Source organism: Pinus tabuliformis, chromosome 6 (genome assembly GCF_031772625.1).
Source record: "Pinus tabuliformis cultivar Carrire ecotype Pingquan chromosome 6, CPIR1, whole genome shotgun sequence".
In the NCBI taxonomy this organism is placed as follows: Eukaryota; Viridiplantae; Streptophyta; class Pinopsida; order Pinales; family Pinaceae; genus Pinus; species Pinus tabuliformis.
The window spans coordinates 712,087,737-712,097,334 of NC_142292.1; positions in this window are offsets into that span (position 1 = coordinate 712,087,737).

Below are 9,598 nucleotides of genomic sequence, written 5' to 3' on the forward strand. Positions count from 1 at the left end.
CTCAGTGAGTTGATGGCATAGGAGCCTAATCTGAGATATTAATGCACTGTTTATTTGCGATGCCTCTGCTCTGAAATCCTCCACTTTTTGGGTGCCTTTTATGACTTCGAGCTGAGCCGACAATTGAGCTATTTGCTCGTCTTTCGTTTTCATCATCAGCTCATTTGCTGTCCTCAACTGTGCCAATGCCTTCGATAATTCCTTTTGTTTCTGGATCGCGCTTTGGTCGATCCTCTGCCTCTCTGTTTGCAATTGTTGGGTTAATGAATTGTTCGTTTGCTGTTGTTCCAGCAACTGCTCTTCTGCTTGCGCTGCCTTTTGCTTTGCCTCGGTCACTTCTGCCTGTAGTGCAAAAATTTCTTGGTCCTTAGTCTTCAATAGAAGACTTACCTCCGATGCCTTATCAATAGTCGCTGCAGAATAGGCTCCTGCATACTGTGACAGCTTTGTTAGGTCATCGGAGGGGTCCAATTCCTCCTTCCATACTACATTACCCGTGACTGTTTGCTCTGGAAAGATAGAAGGTTGATCAGTCCTTCGTCTTTTCCTTGATCGCTTTACAACTGCTCTATGCCTTGGGCTATAGAAAACATCCAGGGGAGGAATATCTTCCACCTGGAGAACGATTTGATCGGAAGGGTCTTTAGGAATTACCTCAACATCCTTAGAAATGGGTGGGCCGCTGGTTCCACTTGAAACCTGAGGAGAAGTGATGCCCGGTGTGTCATTTGTTTTGGAGGTGTCCGTATCTTTGGAACCTTCCTTTCCACTAATAATAGAGTCAAATTGCTTCCACTGTTGGAGCAATTCGGGATCAATGGTGGTTTGTTTCTGCTTCTCGGCTTGGGACTCGCTCCGCTCTTTTTCCTGCTCTTTCCTCTGTGGCTCCTCTTGTTCTTTCCTCTGTTTTTCTTCTTGTTCCTTTTTCTGCCTATCTGCCAGTTCTTTTCTCTGTTTCTCCTCTTTTTCCCTCTTCTGCTGTTCCTCTACCTCTTTCTTCTTTCTCTCTTCTTGTTCCATTTGTGCTCTCTGCTGTTTTTCTGCTTGTTCTTTCTTTTGCCTTTCCGCTTGTTCTTTTCTCTGCCTGTTGCTTCTTTTGCCTTTCCTCCTGTTGCTTCTTTTGATCTTTTGTTATAACGGGAGGCTGGCTTGATTGTTGCTGACCAGGCTCGCTTGAAGATGTCGCTGGGGTTGTTGCCAGTAAATCTAGAGGCAGAGTTTGCAACCTATGCTCTCTAAGTTTATTGAACTCAGTTAACCCTTCATCATTATATTTCATCATAGCGAGTTCTTTAGCATGACCTATTGTTTTGGAGGCAACGAACAGGTCATCAAACATATCTTCTTGATGGTCAAATTTTGTCAATTTGGCTTGTTCTAATGCAGTGTAAGCAGTTTTCTTTGGATCATATAGCCTATTTGGGATAGTGGCCAGGGTTAAAGATTGAATCTTTGTGGCTTCCTTTTCTGCATGCTTGAGATCATGCATAGTATAGACACCAATTCTCAAGGGAAAAGAGGGCCAGCCCCTCTTCTTTTCTTTCTTGAGAGTCTGTGTAGTACTCTCGGCCATAATCTGATAGGCGATTTCTCTTGCTAGCAGTTTATCTGGAATATACAAAGGGAGAACATGCGGATTGGCTTGGCTCCCGAAAACCCTAACGTAGGTAAATCTCTCTTCTCCAAACCAACTTGCTACCGCTGGTAAATCAAAGGAAGCTAGATAGGAGATTTTGGGAATGGGCTTATCAAAAATAGAATAATGAATGGGAACCATAAAGCCATTGCAGATTTGGTACAAATGGTGCTTGTAAGAAGACTTACACAATTTCTGGTGGTATATATGAATGGGTGAGGGGTCTTGGGCAGTCCACCTCCAACCGAGGACGGGAAACTCAGAATTGAAACATAATGTATCTAAAATATATGCACTGTAATAAAATGGGGGAATTTTCCTTTCAGTGACAACAGAATTAGCTCTAAAATCACGAACAGCTACGGCTAGCTTATCAGAGAGAATAGTGGCCCAATCCATGATTATGCTGTTTACTACTGCCTCCATTAGAGGGACCATCTCTATTGTAAAGTTAGCAGAGTCATGTAATCCCCATAACCTACACATCATTATCCCCGCATAGCAATAGGGAGAAGCCAAAGAATCGACTGAGTACTTACCGGAAGACTCGTGCTTGTGTTTGGCCGGATTCTGCCTCCAATCCCGGATGGGTTCGGATTCCACTTCATTATCAGCTGCAAATTTTTCCAGGAACGTCTTGTTATACACCTTCTCCGGCTCGGGCAAATGATACATTTGCCTTAGATGCTCTGGCTTGAACGATCCGAAAATCCTCCCATCTCTGGTGCTAAAAGTTCTGTCGAGGATTGGAATTTCCTCAATTGCCCATCGCACGACGTCTGTGTAGGGGAGAATCTGTTCTCTGGCCGCTATCCTGTGAAGGAAAGAGTCGGCCAAATCTTTGAGAGTAGAATCATACTTCTTGAGTAAGTCCACACCAGCTTCTGTCACTGTTACCACTGGTTGTTCAGCCTCTAGCAGATTATAAGTGCCTTGCCATGTAGCTCTGGTAAGACCCGTGCATGTAGTGTCTGATATTAAGCCCTTCTTTTTATCGGCGGAAGCTTGTCCTGCAACTGATGTAGCAGCGGAACCCGCGGTCTTCTTAGATTTCTATCCCATCTTGCTCAGGCTTCTCTCGAAAGATGAATTCTACACAAAGGCAAGAAAAACCGTAACATAGAAATATAACAATAAAAATCTATGGTGGGAGAGATATATCAATCAAAGCGTGCTGAGAGATTAACTCTCAAAAATGGCTGCGGATCCAATCACTGAGAAGATCTTACAGATACATTAAATGGCAGTTTAAGGCCTGCTACTCCTTAAATGCTTATTACGCCGTTATCCGGCTGAATGACTTCCTTAAGCGTGCAATAGATATTTTGGCGGTTGAGAGCAGGTGATCGTTAATCGAAGGGGAAAAACTTTAAATACGAATACATCACCTTATCCCTCCATTTAACGGCTTTTTCGAAATCCACGCTCTATCGATCGGGTATCAATAATACTTTAGATTTTTAAGTTATGTCTTTTTTGAAATGCCGATCACCGATAGCGACATCGCATCGCTTTAGGAGAGTAGGTATAATGTAATCATAAGCATAGGATCCTCCCGAACGCCGATTGCGACATCGCATCGGATTAGTGTGAAGAAATATAACAAGGTGCATTTAGAGTGAAGTGCCGATTCCCCGATCGCCGATAGCGTATCGCATCGGGGGTAAGACCTGGGCGCCTTATTAATGTGCATGGGATGTTGCCGACTGCCGATTGCGAAATTGCATCGGATCGGAGTAAATGTCTTAAAATGCTTTGACCGCATACGAAGTATCGCCGATAGCCGATCGCCGATATTGCGTCGCGTCGGGGCTTATGTTATGTGCGTTTATAAGATGTGTATGGAGTATTGTCGATCGCCGATAGCGAAATCGCATTGGCGGAGACCAATGTGCCACTTATATGTGTTTTCCATGTCATTGCGATATGCGATCTTGCGATCGCTTTATCGCAATAATAAAAGATTGTTTTATTTGTTGAAAAATGATTGTTCGAAAGGCTTAAATAAATGAGCTCATTTGATTATCAAATCCTTTTGAACTATAAAAGTATTGATACCAATTAAACTTTCAAAGGGACCCATTCCATATGTTAACCTTTATAAATAAAAATGATATGAAATGGGGGGTTGTTGTAGAGCACAACAATTGGCGATTCGCTGGAAGAACTAGTTATCTCTGGAACTGATAAAAACACTTAAGCTTTTTCAAATAGAGTCTCAATCAGAAGGGGAAAATTCTAATATAACTAGATATCTGTGCATTCTGAATAAAGTGAAATTATTTTGTTAACTTCCTCCCTTTTTAAAGAAAATAAATGCATTCTAAGTTTTAAAATAGGCCTTTGTTGGTTTATAATGATAAAATAGAAAACTTTTCCAAATTAGCCTTTAAAATGAACCCCTCTGTCATAGGTAGAGCCTCTGCTGCCAGCAAACGTTTATAGTCTCGACAGGGATACCTTTTAACCATGCTATTGTCCATTGTTCCATTCACTTACGAGTGTGACTGACAGAATGAATCCAAAACATGCTTTCATATTTTGTATTTCATTTCCTTGTTCTTCTTTGTTATTAATAAGATAAAAAGCCATTGTCCTGGTTTGGTGGCCAGCTGTTGACAATGCCATTCACTGGTAGTAATCTAACTGAACAAGCTGGCTCGTGATGAGACCCCTTGTCTTGTAATTTCAAGCCATTACCCTGTTTTGATATGCAGTATTGGTAATGTCAGTTAAATTATTTTCCTATGAACATGGTAAGCAGGCTTGTAATAAGACCTCTTATCTTTAATCTTTTATATTTTAGAATTACACTCTGAATAATCATAAACCTTAGTGAATGGAGTGAACAATCTTCTCCTTAAGAGCAAATGGATGACAGGTCAAGAGTTGAAGGTGCTGGAAATGGATTAGCTTCTATCTTAATATGGATAACCTTTGGTGACCAATTTTGAAAACAGAAAATGATTCACAGAACTATTATGTTTTGAGAGGAGTTTACAAAAGTTAGACTGTGATTTCAAAATACAAAGATATCTAATTTCCTAGAAATTATCCCTTTTGGTTAAGGGTTCTATTATTTAAAAGCAAATATTCATACTACTCCCATGAGACAACTTTTCAACTTACAGCAAAAGGTCAATGGAAGATATCTTACAACATTATTTTCTGGAAATCCTACAAACTACAAAAATCTATCAAACTAAAAGGAGAAGGGGTTACCTCCTCAATTCACTACAACAAAACCAGCGATTAGCGTCCCTTTTTACTTCTTTTTTTGCATCTAGAGCCCATTTTTGGTGCTATTTGCATCCATTTATCAAATATGGTGCAAAACTTGACACAAAATTTGCATCAAGTTTTGCACCAGGTATTGCAATAGGTTTTGCACCACGTTTTGCACCAAATTTTATGCCAAGTTTTGTGTCATTCTCTACACCAGGTTTTGTTCCAGGTTTTGCATCAAGTTTGGCACCTAAATTTGTTTGACATACTTTTGCATCCTCATTTGCATCCACTTTTTGCACCTACACTTGCATCAACTTTTGCATCGACTTTTGCATCCTTTTTTACATCCTTTTTTAAATCATTTTTTGCATCCATTTTTTCATCAATTTGTGCATCCCTTTTGCGCCAAGTTTTACATCGAGTTTTGTGTCTAGTTTTGCATATAATTTTGCATCTACTTTTGTTGCATCCACTTTTCCATCTTGTTTGGCATCCATATTTACATCCTCTTTTGCATCTATTATTGTACCCACTATTGCATCTAATATTTTTGTGCCACAATTAGCGCCTAGTTTGGCACCTCCTTTTGCACCCACTTTTGATTATAATTTTGCATCCATGTTTGCATCCTCATTTGCGTCTAGGTTTTCATCAACTACTACATCTATTTTTGCATCCCTTTTTGTATCCAATTTTGGACCAGGATTTGCATCGGGTTTTGTGTCTCGTTTTGCATCTACTTTTGCATCGACTTCTATTGCATCCACTTTTGCACACAATTTTGCATCCACTGTTGCACCCATTTTAAATTTCACTTTTTGCATCCCTTTTTACATCTTCATTTGCATCATACTTTGATTCTTTTTTTGCATCTATCATTACATCCACTTTTGTTATGCCACAATTTGCACCATGTTTTGCACTCACTGTTGTATCCACGTTTGCTTCCAATTTTGCATCCATGTTCACATCCTCTTTTGCATCAAATATTGCATCTATTTTTGCATCCACTTTTGTGTCAGGTTTATGCATTGGGTTTTGCATCTCGTTTTGTATCTACTTTTGCATCCACTTTTGTGTCATGTTTTTCATGTTGTTGTGCATCTACTTATGTTGTATCCACTTTTCATCCAATTTTACTTCTATTGTTGCCCCCATTTCTATGTTCGCTTTTGCATCCCTTTTCCAACACTCATCATATTTTCTGCATTGATGATATTCCTTATGGCATTGACAATTATGAAAAATTGATGACAATGTCAATAATATTGACAATGATGAAAATGAAGATGATGGCGATGACATGAATTGTGATTATGATGATAAAGACGATAGTGGTTACAATGACAATGATGATGATGGCAATGATTATGATGATGACGATGCTAATGACGTTGGCGAATCTTCCCAATTTTAGATGTTGTCATTGTCATAATCATAAACATTATCTTTGGTGTCATCATCATCATTTTCATCTAGGTCATCATCAAAAACTATAATGGCACGAATGATGATGATGATTACAACAATGTCGATAGAAATTACATTAATGATGATGATGGGGATGATAAAAATGACAATGATGATGATAATGGTGGTGATGATGATCATCATCGATCATCTCTCAAAAATAGAGTTGTTATTTCTCTTACATATATCAATGTGTCCTAAACAACCCTTTTCTAGCACTGATCACATTTTTTGGGTTGATGATATTTCTTACAACATCTACAATTATGAACAATTGCAAACAATGTCCATAATGATGATGATGATGGCATGAATGGTGATTATGATGATAATGTAATGATGGCAATAACAATGACAAGGATGTGATGATGATGACAATGATTATGATAATGAGAATGACCTTACAATCTTATGGAGTCGTGAACAATTACTAGTTTCAATACCATCTTCTGGATACGTATTACTATCATACTTTTTAGATTTTCTGTCTCTCTTGAGGTATCTTACTATAATGGTGTTGTCAACACTAGAAAGATATCTTGTTGTAATGGTGGTTCTAATGTTAGCACTAGCAAAGTTTTTGTTAAATTTTGGTTAAAAAAAACCGATTTATGCAATTATTTTGACAATCTATGTAAAAAAGTAAATAACATCCAATTATTTTGACTGTAGTCCCATTGATTATCATGAATTCACCAGTCTGAAGACCATCTTCTACATACATATTATTATTAAACTTTTTGCATTATATCCCTCTTATATCTTGTTGTAATGGCAGTATTAGCACTATAAAAATATCTTGTTGTAATGGTGATGTTAGTATTAGCACCAAAAAAATCACTAAATTTTGGTAAAAAAAAGTTTATCATTTATTTATTTTTAATTTGGGAAATTTTTGTTTTTATATTTTTTGTTTTTAATTCTATTTTTATGCAGTAATATTTTTTTTGGTTGAATTTTGGTAGTAACTAGTTTTTGGTCTAATCATATGTATTAACCATGTTCTTTATGCTACAAGTCTAATTGTTGGGACAAAATTGCTCTTTCAAATAAGGTTCAAAAAGCATATAAATGGAAGAATAGCGATGACAACTATTTTCATTGTCCAACTGTTCAGTATATCATGTATGAAAATATTCAACATTTTTATAAACAATGGATTAGAGGTGAGTCTGTAATTGTACATAATGTTTGGATGATACATAAAAACAAAGTTTGTTTCATTGATGTGGTTAGGATCTACTTTGGATACGAAACCCTAGGTTTGGAAGTATGCAAATAATGAATTTGGTTTACCTTTGATAACAAATGAAATTTTATTTCTTTTTCCTCGTAAAACCAAGGAAGATATGGCAATAATTCTCGTTAGAAAACTACTTCTTGTTGAAGGTTTATAATTGGTTGCAAAAGTTCAACAACTGGGTATAGAAGTTTTTAGTTGCTATTAGGGAAACAATGTGATTATAGGTTTTAGCAGACATAGATCATTCTTGGTATTTGATTCACTTTGAGAATATAAGTACACCAAAGTGGATTAGGTTATGAGTGGATTGGCAAAGCAACCCTTATTTGTTCCTTTTAGTTTTTGAGATATCTCAAGTTCAACTAGTGCTAGTAAATGGTTTCAAAGATGTTTGCTAGGGTTTTTCAACAAGGTCACTAGGTCCCAATGTAACATAGATACTTCATATTTGTTGAAAAGTAAAACCCCCACATAGTACTGAATAGATCATTAATGACTACCTAGAGAACTTAGACTAAATTAATCGTGGAAGTAAAAATTACAACCAAATTAATCATGAAAGTAAGAACTACAATTGAAAAAAACACACTTGGTAATATACTAGAATTCATCCTCGCCAAATCCAAAGTTGATGAATAATATGTTAAATCTTTAATGAAACTCATGAAAAATAATAAGCATGTTATCGATATAAGAGTGCATGAACTTGCTTAATGTATATTTGTTAATTGGAGATGATGAATATCTAAATAAAGTTGATGAATAATATGTTAAATATTTGATGAAACTCATGAAAGATAATAAGCATGCTTATCCATATAGGAGTGCACAAACTTTCTTAATGTGTAGTTTAAGAGAAATTTTTCCAGCGTAAATCACAAGATATATCATTTGTTTAGGCGTTTCGAACCAACCAGTGTGGTTCATCGTCAGGACAAGTTGAAGAATCAGATCCAACTTTGCATGTTAAATAGTTTGAGCAGAGGGGATATTTGCACCTTAGCCTTAACAACCCTTGCCCAAGATGAATCTATTTAATGGACTAGCTTGGATATGTTAGGTCTTGGATTTCCAGAGTACCCAATCAATGCTTAACTCCCTAGTCCTAGCCAAAATTCACTCCTATTGAAGAGACAACTTGAACAATCTTGCTAATAAGATTAACAAGTTCGTTCCTTTTGATTGATTTAAAACAAACCTTAATGCCTCTCTTTTCTTATTCTCCTCTTCCATTCTCCAACAAAAACTTATTAATCTTATATCATAAACACTTTATATAGGTAAGCATTGTAATCATTTTCCTCAACTCACACGGTACCTTTACACCTCAACCCATATAAGTGGACCTAAGTCCATGGCACAACCCATCACACTCTAAGATGGTTCTAATTGTCTCCTCAAAACTAGGACATAACACACCTTAAATGCCAAATGGTTAAGTCATCCCAAATTTGTGGGATTTTTTCCTTCATGGAACACATTCTAGCTAGTGTTGATCAAACACAATGCACTAACACCACTAACACACACTAAAAGTCCTAGATACCCTTACGCTGTGGCACGCACCCAAGCACTTCGATTGCACCTCCATAAAATGCACCTTCAACTTTGGATGTCCCAAAATAGTAATATCCTAACCCAATATGGCCTACTTGTTAGATTTGTGTAGTTCCCTCCTTATCAGATCCTTGCACCTCCTTGCACTCCATGGTAAATCTACTCTAATGGTCACCTTCCAAGTTCCAACACTTCCTTTCACATCATGACATAACCACCGATATACATTACAACAACCTTCAACTTCTTTAGTGGGTTGCACATCTATTTCACATTTCTTCTCCATCTTACAAAGTGGTAGTGCCAAGGAGAGAGTATCAAGTTGAATCAAGGATTGCTCACTTAGTACCACTACTAAGTTGCCTTCGTGCAACTTGTCAAATCCCTTAATTTTGTTTCACAACTTCTCATAGGACTTAACTTTCTTGTATACACTTCTAAGTGAGACTACAATCCCCCAACCT